This window comes from Vulpes lagopus, chromosome 2 (genome assembly GCF_018345385.1).
Source record: "Vulpes lagopus strain Blue_001 chromosome 2, ASM1834538v1, whole genome shotgun sequence".
NCBI lineage: Eukaryota > Metazoa > Chordata > Mammalia > Carnivora > Canidae > Vulpes > Vulpes lagopus.
Genome location: NC_054825.1, coordinates 115,805,657 through 115,823,943, shown reverse-complemented (window position 1 = coordinate 115,823,943; position 18,287 = coordinate 115,805,657). Strand labels below are relative to the sequence as shown.

At 33.7% G+C, this 18,287-nt stretch overlaps 1 protein-coding gene across 2 annotated transcripts in view; it reads left to right on the top strand.

The window, feature by feature from the left end:
• CEP85L (centrosomal protein 85 like) overlaps positions 1-18,287 on the top strand; it is a 164,671-nt gene that overhangs the window by 78,459 nt on the left and 67,925 nt on the right. The gene's annotated exons all lie outside the window — the stretch shown is intronic.

The following is an 18,287-nucleotide window of genomic DNA, read 5'->3' as shown; positions in this document are numbered from 1 at the left end:
TAAGATGCACACTCTCAATAAGCTTTTGTGATACATACCATATTTCAAAGATAGGGAGCTTTTTAAGGTTATTAGACCTGCTAGGACAGCCATGAGAAATATTTTACCTAATTGTTGAGGGTATTTTCTATTAAAAGTTTGGGAGTTACTGCCTTAAATTTTAAAGCTACCTACAGAAGTATTAATTGAAAAAACATCTAAGAACAGGAAGTGAGAATGAGAATAGTAATCCTAGACTGAAAGGATAGGGAAATGCCTAAGGCAGTAGAAAGAGCAAGGGTGGAGGGAAGAACAGTTTCGAAGTAGCCTGCAAACCTTAGGGTCATCTGGGGGAGGTAGATTCACTTTTAGAATTGACTTGCCAGATACTTAGGGGCTCAAACATTTCATTGTTTCCTAAATGCACTCTAAACAGTTTCTCTTTCTTTTTTAAATTTCCCAGTTCGTGAGGCCAGTTAGTTTAAGGGCTCACATAGGTTTGCACAATTTTTGGAAAATTTATGAAACACACTCTGAGTGGTAGGAAGAAGTGTTACAGTGTGGTCTGTGGCTTCAAAGAACTGTCTATCACTACACAAGTAATTATGCAAATGAAATGTTGAATATTTGGAAGTTAAACCACTAGTGCAAGATAACGTCAGGTGGACAAGGAAATTCAGGATTAAGAATGAAATTAACACATATAATAAGAAATGATATGATTTTTAAGAGAACTGCATATTTTTACAAAGGAAGTTGACCGAACCAGAGCTAAAATAAGAAATGGGTACACAGACATACACTTAATACCAGAATACAAATTTAACAAAAACAACCCCCAGGTCTCTAGACACTGTGTCAGAGCTCTGTAAACCATGAAGTTATTCCATTGTTGTTAAGATTCTAATTCAGTTCTCTGATTTGCTCCCCCCACCATAAAACACATTATCTTTGTGCTTGGCCCCCTAGTACCTGAGCCCCTTGCTTTTCCAGTCTTTATGGTGGCATCATCATTTATTTTGTCATCCAGAATGGAAGTTTGAGACCCATTCTATTTTCTGTCTTCTACTAGATGCCACATTCATTTAAAAAAATCAGATGTAGATTATCAAATATAAATCTTTTATCCATGGCTTCATCAGCTTGCTTCTGAACTTTTAAGAAGCCTAGTAACCAGTCTTTCTTCCATCTGTCTTTATCCTCTCCTTTTCAACCTTTACCCTGTTATCCAAGTTGCTTTGTCAAGTGCAAAATTGAGTGTCACTTACATGTTTCGAACTGTTCTTTATACCATCATCTCCCTCAAGGTTAAAAGCCCAGACTTTACAGCATTTCATACAAAGGTCTTTTCTGATCTGTCATTGTCATCTGTTCCTACCATAATGGATTTGGCAACTCTGCCATTTTATGTGTTAGTTCTTCTTTCTGGAACCTATTTTTTACTTCCTTGTTTCTCTCAAAAGCCTTCATTTGTTCAAAATGAGTAGGGAGGAGACTGTTTTATTAGTTTCTAATTTTAAATTGCATAAGTAATAAATATCTCTTATAATTCAAAGTCAGACAAACCTAGAGTTGGAAGGGGACTTTATATATTTTATAGGTATATTTGTTTTCTTTGCATAAACCTCACGAATAGAGGCCTTTTCTATACTCCTTAGCCTTTAGAAGTTAAATTTAATGGATATTTAGAGGGATCCCTGGGTGGCGCAGCGGTTTGGCGCCTGCCTTTGGCCCAGGGCGTGATCCGGGAGACCCGAGATCGAATCCCACGTCAGGCTCCCGGTGCATGGAGCCTGCTTCTCCCTCTGCCTGTGTCTCTGCCTCTCTCTCTCTCTCTCTCTCTGTGACTATCATAAATAAATTAAAAAAAAAAAAAAAAATTAAAAAAAAAATGGATATTTAGAGTATTTTTTTTTTTTAAATTTTATTTATTTATGATAGGCACACAGTGAGAGAGAGAGAAGCAGAGACACAGGCAGAGGGAGAAGCAGGCTCCATGCACCGGGAGCCCGACGTGGGATTCGATCCCGGGTCTCCAGGATCGCGCCCTGGGCCAAAGGCAGGCGCCAAACCGCTGCGCCACCCAGGGATCCCTATTTAGAGTATTATTTTACCGTTATTACAAGTAAGCTCCTAAAAGGATAAGTTGATGGAAGGTAGAAGTGAGAATAAAGATCCTCTAAGGTTTCACAGGAACTGACTTCTTTTCTTTAATATTTGCTTCTGAAAATTGGAGATTTTACTTGCACTTGATTTTTTTTTTTTTTAGGATTTTATTTATTAGTAAGAGAAAATGAGTGGGGAGAGGGGCAGAGGGAGAAGCAGAACTCCCCACAGAGCAGGGAGCCCCACGCAGGACCCTATCCAGGACTCTGGGATTGTGACCTGAGCTGAAGGCAGACACTTAGCTGACCTAGCCACCCAGGCACCTCATACTTGCACTTGATTTTTTTTAACTTGTTCACACTTTGACATATGTGTGTAATACACTGATTTATGGAGTAGTTAAGTGTTGGTCATGGCATAATGAAGAGCTGTGGAATTTGAATTGCCATTCTTGTCTTCTTCTTACTACCTTCCTTAATGATTTTCAGAAAATGAATCTATCTGTACTCTAGTTTTCTCAGATAAAATGGAGGCAAATTGAGTTAATGTATCTTCAAAGCTCAAATATTCTATGATTATACCAAGCTAGCTTCAAAAATGTTGTTTTTAAGAGCCTTTTGTCTTACTAACTCTGTTAGAATAATTAGACATGTAAACTTCACATCTTGGTTCCTAATTCATTCCTTTAGTCAAACTACAGGTTTACTGGTTGCCAGACACTGTACTGGGTAAATGATATGGCTAAAAAAAATTCTTGTCTTTATGTATCTTTTATTGTAAAAAAATTTTAAAATGAGAAATCAATACCTGTTCATTGAAGAATAGCTTTTACTTATTAATATGTTTGGGCATTTTTGATGTTATTATATATTAAAATATATATTATAAAATTTAATGACCTTATTATTTTGCCATATAAATGTGCCATAGTTTATTGAATTGCTCTTTTTAGTTATTTTTTTTTAAGATTTTATTTATTTATTCATGAGACACACAGAGAGAGGCAGGGACATAGGCAGAGGGAGAAGCAGGTTCTCTGTGGGGAGCCTGATGTGCAACTCCCTCCCAGGACTTCAGGATCACGACCTGAGCCAAAGGTACACGCTCAACTGCTGAGCCACCCAGGTGCTCCCTCTTTTTGGTTATTAAGTGACTTAACAATTTTTGCCATTAAAAACCACTAAAACACTGTGATGAATGTTTGTATAAATAAATGTGAAATCTTTCTTTGTCTTTTTCAATCTCTTGGCTCTGTAAACTTGTTATAACTGTTAATTTATTCAAGGATCATCAACCTCTTAAATGAATTTGATTTGTGTGAAATTAAATTTACTAATTTTTGAAAGTTAGGTAGTTAGTTGGTAGAAATTCCTTTAAATTAGATGATCTTCTTTGAGAAAATGACCTAAGAACAGGAATTTTGCGGTGAGGGTTAGATCCTGAAACTGGATAAACATTCAGAGTGATATGAATGGCCACTCTAGCAACTGAAGGAGTAACGCTTATAGTTTAGATCAGGTGGTCTCTTCAACTGTGTGCTCCTCTGCACACAGAGGATGGGAGAGATAGCCTTACCCTAATTTAGGTCTGAGCTTTCATAGAAAGACATTGATAATGTCACCATTTAAGACAAGTCTTTGATTGCCTCAGGTGAGAACCTCTAAAATATAGTTGCTTCTCTTCTTCAGTTATACACTTAGCTTTCTTGAAGTTGTTAGAATACAAATTCAACTGATCCTTGATTTTTCAGTACAGATGCATTCTTGAAAAGGTTATGTAAAAGGGATTTTGATATGTGAAATTCACATTTACCTTATAAAGCAAGAGATGTAAAGTGTCCCAGTGGAAAAGATTAATAAGCCCAACTTCATAATATGTAGGCATTATAACTTTTTATCTTCAACTTAATGTACTTAGAGTTGTGCACTGGTTCTGATGCATCTCAGTAAGTCCATACTTCCTCTTTAAACCATCTCCAAATTAAAAGCTTATATAACAAAACAAAAGGATGTGAACATCTTCTCATCTGCTGTTTTCATTTGCCCTTTAGCTTAATTGATCAAGCATGGTAAGTGGTTTTCAGGACCAGTCCTAGTATTGGTATCAAGAAGATAATTTTGGCATAGTTATTCATTAGCCTTTCTTGCTAATACATACATTTTTATAGTTTATTGCGTAGTTGGGATCATGGATATTTGAAGAATTGATTATTGACTCCAGCATTAGTATATTGACGTTTTTAAATCTAGCTTGAAAAAATAAATATATCTCTAAAATGCAAACTAAAGTTAAATTTGTTATATGGATTACTCAGAGATTTGCTGGGTCTGAAAGAAATAAGGCTAGACCTCAAGGGCAGGAAAGTATGATTTTTATTCAAATGTAGGTTTGTGCACTGATCTTTAAAGCATCTGTATTTTTCTGTTATGCGTGTCATTGCTCTAAAAAGGATAATTTTAAGTAATGATAATTTGGGAGATGATAGCTTTTTGTAATTGTAAATTTAGCAAAGATTGTCAAGTTTTTGTACTGAGTACCAGGGGTTATAAAAAAAAAAAAAAATAAGGCCTGGCTTATGATACAGACTAAACTGGGAAAAGAATAACTGTCATAAGTACTATCATGATGATACTCTAATTATGGTATCTTTTGTGCTGTTGGAAATATTTAGAATTTTTTTGAAGGCTTAGAAACATACTTGAGGGGCTGTATTTTATTCATATTCTTTTGACTGGTTGTGCCCTGTGGGCCAGGTGTTGAACTAGACTTTAGGGATTAAAAAAATTTTCTAACATTTCTGATTCTAATACTTTTTAGAAAATTATATAAAGGGATGTTTGAACTGAATAGCAATTAACTTATGTTTTATACTCTCTCTCTTCTCAACAATTTGCCCTGAGATTTTCCATTGTTATGTCTGGAAATCTTTTTTTAATAGTATTTTTAACATATTGAAAAAGAAAACATTTAATGGCCCATAGCTGCACTGTTAGAAAAGAAAAAGTAGTATACGGTCAAATAATCCAACTGATGTAAAGTAAAAGTCTGCTTCCTCTCTCCCCACAAGTTAACCATCATCAATAGCTCCTTTTGTCTTTCTAGAAAAATCTTTTCCTGAATTTTAAAATAATATAATGTAGACAGTGCTTTGGTCCTAAAGCACATTTATTATTATTATATTTTTCTTTTATCTCTTGATAGTAAAATGTGATATAGAACTTGAATAAAACATATTTTGGTAATCTGCTTTTAAAAATAAATGAAATATGGGGATCCCTGGGTGGCTCAGCGGTTTGGCGCCTGCCTTCGGCCCAGGGCGTGATCCTGGAGACCCCTGGATTGAGTCCCACATCAGGCTCCCTGCATAGAGCCTGCTTCTTCCCTCTGCCTGTGTCTCTGCCTCTCTCTCTCTCTCTCTCTCTCTCTCTCTCTCTCTCTGTGTCTCTCATGCATAAATAAAAGTTAAAAAAAAAATAAATGATATATGTTAGTACTTATGCTGTAGCTCTAAGTAGGGTCTGGTTCTATAGTGTGGTGGTACATTTGTTATCTGTGACCTTGGGCAAGATCCCAGATAAATCCACATTATATTAAGTATTTCGTTTTGGTAGACTTCTATTCATTTCCATTTCATACAATATTCCTCTCATGAATTGTCAGTTATACCCCTATTTTTTTTCCAGTTTGGCTACCAATAGAAGTTGTCAGGTTAAATTTATTAAATTCTTCGGTTAGTATATCTCATCTAAAATATTTTAAAAGTATATTATAATGACAAAGGGTTTGGATAAAGCTATATTTTATAAATAAAAATTAATGATCGAATTTGAAGACTTAAGCTTCAAATCTTCTAATCTTTTTTTTTTTTTTTAAATCTTCTAATTGACTTGCTTAAGGAAAATGATTTACTCCTCAGTCTTGAATATACCATTTTCCCCCTTCACTTTTGCATTATGACCGAAATGAGATCATGTTTTGTACACGAATCATTCCTTTATTGGCATTTTTAAGAAACATGGTAATAGTAACAAAGATTGCACTTTGTGCATCCACAGCAGATTTTTTTTTTAAAAAGTACCATTTATTTATTTTTTTTATTTATTTTTATTTTTATTTTTATTTTTTTTAATTTTTATTTTTATTTATGATAGTCACAGACAGAGAGAGAGAGGCAGAGACACAGGCAGAGGGAGAAGCAGGCTCCATGCACCGGGAGCCCGATGTGGGATTCGATCCCGAGTCTCCAGGATCGCGCCCTGGGCCAAAGGCAGGCGCCAAACCGCTGCGCCACCCAGGGATCCCCCACAGCAGATTTTTGAGAGGAAAAAGCTCCCTTCTTCCAAAAGAAAAGAGTTGATTTAATAGTAATTTAGTTGTTTAGCAAGGTGGGTATAAGTTATATTTTTAGGATTCTCTTTATTTTCACGCACATGTATTTTTAAGATAGAAAATACAGAAGTTTGCATGTGCAAAAATACTGTTATCAATTTCTTTTTATATTTTTTTCAGAGTTTTTACCTCAAGTAATTCGATATATTTGCATTATTATTTCAGTATGGCAGATTAGGATGGCAAAGATAGCTAGCACTGTAGAATTAGTAACGGACAAATTGAAGAAATAATGAAATCATTAAAACGCAGTTCCTTCTATAATTTTAATTTCAAAAGTCAAGATGCAGACTTTAGTTTATAGTTGCTCACTAGGAAGAGGTTAGGGATGGAATTTTTTTAAATATGCTCTTTTGGTTTGAATTTTGTTAGAGAAAGTTTATGGTAATACACTAAATAATTACATGGGCTTAAGATACAGATTTTTTAATAAATGCACTTTTTTTTAGTAATAATATAGTAGGTAAGATACTGGTTTTATTTGAAAACACAGTTCTTTTAGTATAATCATATAGTCCATGTTTTTCCTATTTTTGGTGAATAAAAAGTTCTTTGAATTCTGTATGATTTATAGGTTTTTTTTTTTCCCCCATCTTTGTTACTGACCTTTGTGAATTTACTTTTGGGTCAAGTGTCATGATTCTTTTACTAAAAAACACTTGCAAACTATTGCTTCAGATAGACTATTCCAGGAGACTGAGGAAGATTTGCTGTGTTATGTGACATGTTGTGAGTGATGAACAAGCTAAGGAACAAAGGCAAATGAAGGAGAGATAACGAGCTTGAAGAATTGCAGGGGCTGTATTGCAGTTAAGTGTGGTAGCACTAGATTATCTAAATTTAACAGTATTTGTCCAGGCTGAGGCCAAAGAATTTTGAACTATTTTGAGCTACAATATAGTAAGCTTATTTTAGAAGCATGTTTGACCATTAAGTGACATATTTTGGCAGCTTTTCACAGCATCTGGGTCTCATCTAAGTAGCATGTATTTGGTATTGTGGATGCCTGCTATATCTTTTCAATTATGAGAGTGGAATCGGCTGTTTACAATAAAAGATACCTGTATGTGTGTTGTGGATCTATAAATCTGGATGGTTGGGGTCTAGATGCAGAAGAGTAATGATTCTTCTTTGGCTGGAAACTACTCTTTTCTTCTGTAAACCACCATTGCAACAATGTATCTCATGTATTTTGTAAGGAAAACATGTAAATGAGTAATTCCCTTCTCTCTTTGAATTTGGTAATTTGAATATAAAATACTTTGTAATCCCAAATATGTCTGGAAAATGTTTACTTGTAAAAAGTTGGCCTTTATCACCTGCACAGATTTTCAAATGTTTGTTCTTTTAGTGACATCCTTTCAAATTAGCTCACACAGTTACATGCCTTTATAATTATCTTTTAGATTTCGTGTTCATGTCTAGTTAGAGTTTTATTCTTATTCATAAGCTATAAATTATATATTAAGGTACCAGTGTCTCCTTGATTACTTATATTGGCTAGAGTCACATAGAAACACGACTTACTACTTGAAATACAGTATCTCAACAATTTTCTATTTTATTTATATGTGAATTTTGATACTTTTTTCCCAGAAATATTCAAAGACCTCTTCAGTGTGTCTTATTCAGCTTCCTTTTTTTTTTAAAGATTATATTTATTTATTCATGAGAGATACACACAGAGAGAAAGAGAGAGAGAGAGAGAGAGAGAGAGAGGCAGAGACACAGGCAGAGGGAGAAGCAGGTTCCATGCAGGAAGCCCGATGCGGGACTTGATCCTAGGACTTGGGGATCATGCCCTGAGCCAGGGCAGATGCTCAACCACTGAGCCACCCAGGCGTCCCTCTTATTCAGCTTCTATCAAAATAGTACCTATGTTTTCTAGAAGGTAAAAATGTGTATTTTACTATCTATACATATCTGCCACAAAATGGTATGCATCTCATGACCAGTTATGATTTATAAACTAGAAATTCTTAATTGTTTCCTAACTACTCGGGATAAAAATGTGTTAAAAAATTTATTGCTAAAAAAAAAATAATAAAAAATAAAAAAAAATTTATTGCTAAAAAAAAAAATAATAAAAAATAAAAAAAAATTTATTGCTAATAAGCTAAATGTGTTTATAATGGCCTATATAAAATCTCCTTTTTTCATATTAGGGAGTGGGGTTGTCCTCTTTCTTAAGAGAAACCTTCTGTGTTTTAGAGTATTAACAACTCTTAAGAATCAGCTTGTAGGTGGATGTGGAGGAGGAAAAATAGTTTTTCCTTTACCTTCCTGAATTCTTGGCTGACATGAGACAGTTATAATAGTAAAAGACAAATGAACAAGACAAAAACAGAAGTTTATTAACATATGTACCTCATGTACACAGGGGAAAATGAAGAACTCATTAAGAGGCAGATTGAGAATTCAGGATTAAATGCCATATTAATGAGGAAAGTTGGGGTAGGATGGATATAGGCCTCTAAGGGGAGAGTGAATGATTTTTAGGAAGGATTCATGGGCCCTTAGAAGAATAGATGGGAAATATGGTAGTTAGTCTGTGAGAAAGTTTGAGTGCAGCATTGGTTACAAGTCTCCTTTTCTGTGGTAAGAACCAGTCCTCCCTTGTTGATGAAATTTCCAGAGAGGAGATTTAGGACAGTTGAGGTCCTTTTGGAAGATCTGCCTTTAGGCAGATAAATGGGAGTTCAGAGAAAGCTTCTCCCAACATTTGCTTTTTTTCAAGTGCCTGTGGCTCAAAATAATGTGTCTGAGTGGCATATTTTGGGGTGACATGTCCAGAATTCCTACAGCCATATTTTGGGGTGGCGTGTTCTGCTACCCTTCATTATCAGTTTTGTTCTTGCATTCTTGATGTACACCATTTACTTCATCTGATCTTTTATCTCTTGATTATTTGCAGATCTAAGATAGCACCACAGTGATGAATAGATACGAAATTATCCCCAGGATATAGTGCATTATATCCTCTTCAGTACACTTTTGAGTACTTAAGTATTCTCCCCTAGCAAACAAAGCATTCATTTTCCCTTAGCCCTACTTATAAGGAAGAGAGAAAAATAAAGTATATATAATCTCTGTGGTTATTATGTATATATTTGTTTTAGTTGAAGTCTAACATATATACAGTATAGTATATGACTATACTAATACATATACTATGTTTTAGTCTTCAGTGTAATAATAGCTCCATTCTAGTTAAATAATGTATTTGTCCTTGTACACACCACTCAGGTCAAGATACAAAAAGTTTGCCAAATGAATTTAACATGAGCCTCTTTGTATAGCAACACCCCACCCATTTTCACTGGTCTTACTTTTATTATCATTGAATAAGTATTAGGTATGGCTCTTTGGATTCTTTTGCCTTACATAATGTCTCTGAATCTCATCTGTGTTGTTGAGTATCTTTTTTATCGCTGCGTAGCATTATGTTCTATACCTATACTACACTGAATTATTCATTTCTTTGTTGACACATTTGGGTCACCTCAAATTTATGATAAATTCTTTTTACTTCTAGTATCGCAGAATAGGATATATATAATTATTTACCTGTAACCATTTTTAGAAAAGTAAACTTTATTGAGATATTTAATGAACAAAAACCACCTTTTTTAAATAGGCATAACTAATATACAGTAAAGCTGAACCTTTAAAAATATATAGTTTGTGTTTTGAAAAACGTATATAGTCATGCATGCCATAATCATGTTGTACATTTCTCTCACCCTAGAAAGTTACCTTTTCCCCTTTTGTAGTCAGCACCCAATCCCAGCCCTGACAACCACTGATCTGATTCCTATAGTGTTGCTATTTCCAGATGTCATATAAATAAAATCAGCCAGTGTATAACCTTTTAAGTATGGCTTCTTTCACTTAGCGTAATGCTTTTGAAATTCATCGATTTGCACATTATCAAAAAATGTTATCAGTTGTTTCTGTGCTGAGTCATATTGCATTTTCGGGATGTAGAACAGTTTTTGCATCCATTTATCAATTAATGGATTGATATGGTTTCTAGTTTGGGATGATTATTAATACACATTTGTCTACAGGTCTTTGTAGAAAATGGTTTTACTTCTGTTGGTTAAATACCAAATTCAGTTCCTCATTTATTTAGCTTTGCCCTGTTTTTGAAAACCAGTTGAGCAAGTGAAATAAGTCAGATGAGAAAGACAAATACTGCGTGATGTTCCTTATATGTGTAACCTAAAAAAGCCAAACTCATAGAAACAGACTAGAATGGATGTTATCAGAGACCAAGTGGTGGGGAAGTGAGGAGATGTTGGCCAAAGAGTATAGACTTCCAGTTATAAGATGAATAAATTCTGGGAATCTGATATACAGCGTGGTTATGATAGTTAATAATACTATATTATGTACTTGAAACTTGCTGGAAGAGTAGATCTTAAATGTTTTCCCCATAGGAGAATAAGCATGGTAATCATTTTAGGTGGTGAAGGTGTTGGCTAACTGTAATGTAATCATTTTACAGCATATTAAGTCAGCAGTTGTATCTTAAATCTGTACAATGTTATATATTAGTTATATTTCTATAATCTGGGGGAAGAAAGGCCAATGAGAAGAATTCTTACATCTTCACTCTATGTCAATACTACAGTTTTGCAAGACATTACCATTAGGGAGGGTGGGTAAAGTATACATGGGATCTCATTGCATTAGTTTTTATAACTGCATGTGAATCTATAGCTATCTCAAAAAGTTTAATTAAAAGAAAAGCAAATTGACCAATATGGTTAGATCTATTTGTGGATCTTTATTCTGTTCCATTGGTTTGTTTATCACTCTCATGAATACTGTAGCTTTATATAATAAGTCTTGAAATTGAGTATTGTAAGTTCTTTACATTTCTTCTTTTTTTTTTTTTTTTTTAGTTCTTTACATTTCTACAGAAGTTTTGGAATCAGTTTGTCAACTTCTAAAAACACCTGCTGGGATTTTAATTGGGATTGTGTTTAATCTATAAATCAGTGTAGGGGCAATTGGTATATTAATACTGAAATACATCTCTCCCTTAAAATATTTTTTTTGGCAATTCCTTAGTGATATTTTATAGTCTTAAGTGTACAGATTTTGAATATATATTGTTAAACTTTTATCTATTTCATGTTTTATGGATATAAATTATATTGAAAAATTTAAATTTGCAGTTATATGTTAGCATATAGAATTATGATTATTTATTTTTATATTGACCTTGAGTTGTTCAGCCTTGCTACAATTACTTATTCTAGTACATTTTTAAAATTAGTCTACTAATGTGGTAAGTTGCATTCCTGGGATAAACCTAAGCCATATTATCTGTCTATATCTCTGTGTATTTTAATTGATTTTGTTAAGAGCTTTTATATTGTGATTACGAGAGATGATGAGCTGTAGTTTTCTTTTAACTACTGTTTTATCTGGCTTTGATATTGGAGTAATATTGATGACCTCATAAAATGAGTTGGGAAATGTTCCCTTTTTTGAGTTTGTGAAGATTGGTGTTAATTCTTTAAATGTTTCATGGAATTCTACAGTGAAACTATTTGCCTAGAGATTTTTCAGGAGTCTTTTTTTTTTCTTAATTATACATTCAGTTACTCTTCAGTTACAGGGCTAGTTGAATGATCTAATTCATGTTGGATGAATTTTGATAGTTGTACTTTTTGAGATAATACACGTTTCACTGTGTTGTTAAATGTGTATGTGTAGAGTTGCTCCTAATAACTCCCTTCTTGTTCTTTTCATATGTACCAGCTCTGTAGTGATAGCCTCCATTTCATTCCTGATGCTGGTGATTTCTGTTGTGTCTTCTCCCTTTTTCCTTTTTCAGTCTAGCTGGAGCTTTGTCAATTTTATTGATCTTCAGAAAGAATTAGCTTTTTCATCTATTGGTTTTTCCCCATTTGTTTTTCTCTTTTAAACTTAGTGAATTTCTGTTCTTACACTTATATTCTTCTATCTGCTTGCTTTGGGGGGTGTATTTTGTAGTTTCTAAAAGATGGTATTGATTTGAAAGACCTTTCCTCTTTTCTAGTTTAACTCGTATTCTAAATTCTTCTCTTGGTCCTGTGTTAGCTGCATCTCACAAATTCTGATATGTTTTCAATTTCATTCAGTCAAGCTATGTATTATTTAGAAATGTGTTTTTAAAATAGTGATGCTGTTTTAATGTGAATTTCTGTTTGCTGCAAAGTGTATTGTATTAAATCTTCTTGATTCATAACATGATTTATTATTTGAGCCTTGTTTTGTACCTTTCTCAAAAATTTTTCTTTCACTATTTTTTCTTAATATTTAGGTGGAAACTACCTGTAAAATTAGTACTTTATTTAATAAGTAGTAGACTCATTTTTGGTAATTGATATTTTCTTAGAAAGTTGTCCATTTCATATGAAGATTTAGATTTATTGATATGCTGTATAAATCACAATACAGTTTAAAGTGTTCTCTGCATAACTAGTTTTAAATATATATATAGTCTCATATAGACACTACACATATACATAAGTATATACATACATATATGAGAGGAAGAGATAGTCTCTTTTGTAGCTACTCAACTTTGATGTTGAGAAAGCAGCCATAGATCGTATGTAAGAGAATGAATATGGCTATGTTTCAGTAAAATTTTAGTTATGGACCCTGATTGTTAAATTCTGTGTAATTTTCCTGTATCATAAAATACTTTTCTTTTGATTTTCAGCCATTTAAAATTATAAAACCTATTTCTGGTTTGCATACAAAAAGGTGGTGGACTGGATTTGCCAACCCCTCTTCTACTTAATTTTTCTATTTCAGAAGACATAGTATAAGATCCTCATTGTGATTGTGGATTCATTTGTTCATTTTTTAAAACATTTTGTTTATTTAATAAGCTCTACATCCAGTGTGGAGCTGAAACTTATGACCCCAAGATCACTTCACATATTCCTGCGACTGAGCCAGCTAGGCACCCTCCTCCATTTATTTTTAATAGTTTTTATTCATATGAGGTTTACTGTGACTATTTTATCATCTTGGTGAATTTGCTTTTTACCAATATAAAACTTTCTCATTTTTAAATTTTTATATAATTCATCTAAGGATTTTAAAAAATTTAACCATTTTTGGGGTTATGATTTTATGATACCCAAGAATGATATTGCTATTCCTGCTTATATTTTGTTCGTGTTAGTCAGTATTGTGCAAGAGTCTGCAAACCACATTAACTCCTAATCTACAATAAAACAAAACATTAATCTTTATCTTGGGATTGATTTTTTTCAATAACTTTCAGTGTGAAGGCTTCAAGGCAGTTTTACTTGGTCTTTCTTCTTGGACATATGTTGATGTTCTAAAACTAAGATAGTGCTATCCAGAACTGTAAAGTGCATTTGTGTATACTCAAAGTTCCTATTGTGTCATTGTCAGGGAAAAAAGCTCTTTTGGGTACAGTGTGTGGAAACTAATAATAGTTGATGCTAATAAGATTTCATAATTTATCTTCAACTTCTCAAATATGTAATTAGAAGATAGTTCTTACAATAAAGGGGAGGAAGGATTTAACATGTGCTGATGTATTACATTGGCAGTTTTTAAAGAAAAACCTCTGAAATGTGGCACCTGGGTAGCTCTGTCAGTTAAGCATCTGCTGTCAGCTCAGGTCGTGATTCTGGGGTTCTGGGATTGAGTCTTGCAAGCCAACCCTCTATCCCCACCCCCACTCAATGGGAAGTCAACTGTTTCTCTCCCTCTACCTCTCCCCCTGCTTATGCTCTCTCTTTCTCAAGTAAAGCTTTCTTTTAAGGAAAAAACCCCCACAAAAGAATAACCCCTGAGAGACTCTAATATGGAAATGTGAAGAACCAATTTGAACATAATCTAATTCCCTTCTTACTCTTCAACCCTTTGTTTTAGAACTTAAAAAATGTGTTTTCAGGATAGATAATAATCCTATGCTATTTCTGTCAGATTCTCTTTCAACCTTGCCAAGACTGAAGTCTGAACTGGTATAACTTATAATAAAAATAAATTTTCACAGTTGTTCCTTTTCTGTGTATCTTTAGTAAAAGTATTGCATCGTTTATATCGTATGCAAAATCATAAAGGTACTGTGGCTACCTTGCTCTTTGAGACTTTATAATATGATTTAAAAAAATCGTTTAAGAATCTATTTCAAGTTGCATTTTATAACTTTAATATAGATTTATTACATAAATATATGGGCTTATTATAAAAGCCTTAGATGAGAATTGTCTCTGTAATTGCCATTTTTAGTGATAGTCAGATAGAAACAATTTAAAAATTACTTGTAAGCTCACCTGCATCATTTGGTTGTGTATCAGATTTTGTTCTCCTTTTTAAACTCCTTTTTATGAATTAGGAGTTTTTTTTTTTTTAAGATTTTATGTATTTATTCATGGAGACACAGAGAGGTAGGCAGAGACACATAGGCAGAGGGAGAAACAGGCTCTGTGTAGGAAGCCCGATGTGGTACTCGATCCCAGGACCCCAGGATCACGCCCTGAGCCAAAGGCAGACCGTCAACTGCTGAGCCACCCAGGTATCTCAGGGTTGAAGTTTAGTAAGGAAGACTATCATACTGCTGATTTGGTAATTCTTTGTATATTACCTTTTTTAAAAAAACTGAGATATAATTGACATTTAACATTATATTAGTTTCAGGTGTATAACATAATGACTTAGTATTTGTATATGCTGTGAAATGATCACCACTATGTCTAGCTACCATCCATCACTATATGAGATTGCAAAAAATTTTTTCTTAGAATGGGAACTTGTAATATTTATCTCAGCACCTTTTAAATATTATTGCATCTTAATTATAGGGGAAGACTCTCTTTTCTTCGTTTTCTTTATTCCTATTTGCTCAGTTTCATAGCTCAATTTTGACTTATTTTGTTTCCCAAAGAGTTTATTTAGATCAAGGGAGCTACAAATCAGAAGAATAAATTTTCATACTTTGTTTTATGTATACTCATAGAAGTATCTGGCAGGTACCTATAGCAGTCCATTCTGCCAATGATTCAAGTGCTATACACGAAGTGGTATTATAGTTATTTGCTTTTCTCTTGCAAACCTATTTTTTTCTTTCTCTTTCCTCTGTCTTTTCTTGATGCCAGTGAGTGTTTCAAAATAAGAAAAGGCTTCTCCTTAGAAAGTTGTCAGCCCTGGGGAAATTCTTTAGCAGATGACTTATAAAGAGTAGAATAGTTAATGTCTTCTTTATAAGATCATCATCTGTTGCCTGGGCACTTTTTGTTGTTGTTGTTGTTGTTGACTTTTTTGAGCTGTGGGCGCTTGGCTTACTGAAATAGGCACAAGATACAGGAGGTAAAACATAGCTTCATATATTATGGCATTAGTCATTACCACATGATGTGTGGTAATCAGAAATGGAAGAACCTTTTTTAGATCTTTAGAAGAGGAAACTATAGATCCTTAAGGTACCAGAGAAATTTTTTGGTTAGGCATGAGAACAATATACAAAAACCAGTATTTAAAAGATTTTTCAACTGATACCAGGATATCGATCAATTTATAACTCAGTATATATTGAGCTGTATAATCACTTTTAGTCACCAAATAAATGAAATATTTAGTGTTGTAAATTATATCACAAATGGTTTACCAAATCATTCTGATAATTTCTAAATCTTATATTGAGTTTTGGAATTGTTGATATGGTCTTTTATTTTGCTTAGCTTTTACTAATTTTAATGAATTCCTATTTGAGCTATAACTTGACAAAATAAATTTCATCAAGTCACTTATCCACTAAATTGATAGTCATTAAGTAGCATGGACTTGCAGTAAGTAGAGACTTTTTCATAATATCATCAATATTGTTTATGGTGCTGAATCCTATCTCAGTTCCTAAGAGTAGTTACTTTCAAAAATCTTTTTCAGCTCTTGTGATATGAAATGTTGTGAATACCTTATTTAGGCCATAGTAGAAGCAGTGTAACAATGTGGAGCTTAAGAGCACATGCTCTTTTGTCGGGTTGCTGAGGTTTAAATCCTTGTACTGCCAACTAAATATAAGCTGATAGGTAGTGTTGAGATGGGAAAATTTTGGAGGATTGACTAGTGCAGTGCAGGGAACCAAGCAATCAGAAAGGATGCCATTTATGGATGGAGCATGTTGAAAGCCCCTTTTAATGCCATGAACTCTGTTGGATAGTGGAGAGGAGCTTCAGGAGGTTTGGGGATCAGTAGTTACCAACCACAGTAAAAACACTCTTGTACTATAGCAACTAACATACCTGTGCTAGGGCATACGGCTGAATGTCAGGCTGGGTTGTAATGTAGGCAAAGGAAAGAACAAAATTCAGAGACAGGATTTCTGACTAACTTGCCCCTATAACACTATGTCATTTAGTGTTAATCTGTTTGCCCCTATGGTAAAGTTATATACCCTCTTATCTCTTGTTTTCTATTTTTCCTACTCTGTTCATCTTGTTTTGTCTGTCTTCTGTCTGAAACATCTATCCTTGTATTAGTTGAAAATCATCTTAGAGGATTAATCCAGGACTAGTTGATGTCATAAAATTAGTAGTTTATTCAGAAGTAGGTCTTACCAGTAGCATCTTGGAAAACAAAGGATAAAAATATCACTGCGCATTGGAATCTTCCTAAAGTTGCTTTGGAGTGTTCTGTAGGATTACTTAGCTTGCCAAGAAATTCATGTTCCTACTTGTTTACCAATTGTATTAGTTTCCTGCAGCTGCCATAACAAAGGATACAACTGGGTAGCTTACACAGCAAAAATGTATTGTCTCACAGTTTTGGAAGTTAGAAGTTCAGAATCAGCATGTTGGCTGAGTTGGTTCCTTCTGAGGGCAAGGAAGAAGAATCTGTTTCAAGTGGTTTCTGGTGGTTTGCCGGCAGTCTTTTGTGTTGCTTGGTGTGTAGATGCATCACCACCATACCATCTCTGCTTTCATCTTCAGATGGTTTTCTTTCTTTATTTCTTTACATAGTCTTCCTCTGCACATATTTATATTCAAATCTCCTCTTTACATAGGACACCAGTCATTTTGGATTAGGGTCTACTTCAATGACTTCATCTTAACTTGACTATATCTGTATAAAGACCCTATTCTCAAAGAAGATTAAATTCTGAGGTACCTGGGGGTTAGACTTCAGCATATCTTTTTGAGAAGACACAATTCAATCTATGACTACTAGTATATTAAGGTTTTCTTTTTTGTTTGTTGTAGTCATATGAATTTGAAGAAATCTGCCATATTGGTTATTATCAGTGTTGAATTCATTGTAAATATTTAAAATTTCTTAAATTCTAAGCAGGTTTTTTCTAAATTATGTAATTTACACTGGAGGCCAGTAATCACCCATCCAGATTATACTTTGTTAAAGTCATATTTGGTATAAATATGTTGACTATTTTGTAAAAATATTTTTGCTTTTGAAATTTTAATATAAGTAAGTGTGATGGATGACAATTTGAAGCCTGCATACTACAGGAACTATTTTTATTTTCTTGTGGAAACCTTTCCTGTGATGTTTGTCTAGTCTAACTATGGTACATTTCCTTCTTCCTTAGGCAGTGAGTGGTTAATCTCTTATTTCCAGAAAGCTTCCACAAGATAAAGATATTTCCAGAAAGCTTCCACAAGATAAAGATAACTTATTTATAGTATTACAATAAGCCAGATTAAATATTCTGTTGTCACCAGTTCATAGACTTGTACTTTACTTCAGAACTTCCTTGAAATTCTTCAAGTTATGTTGTATTCACAAGTGTGATTTCAGATAGTCTTTTAAAAAAA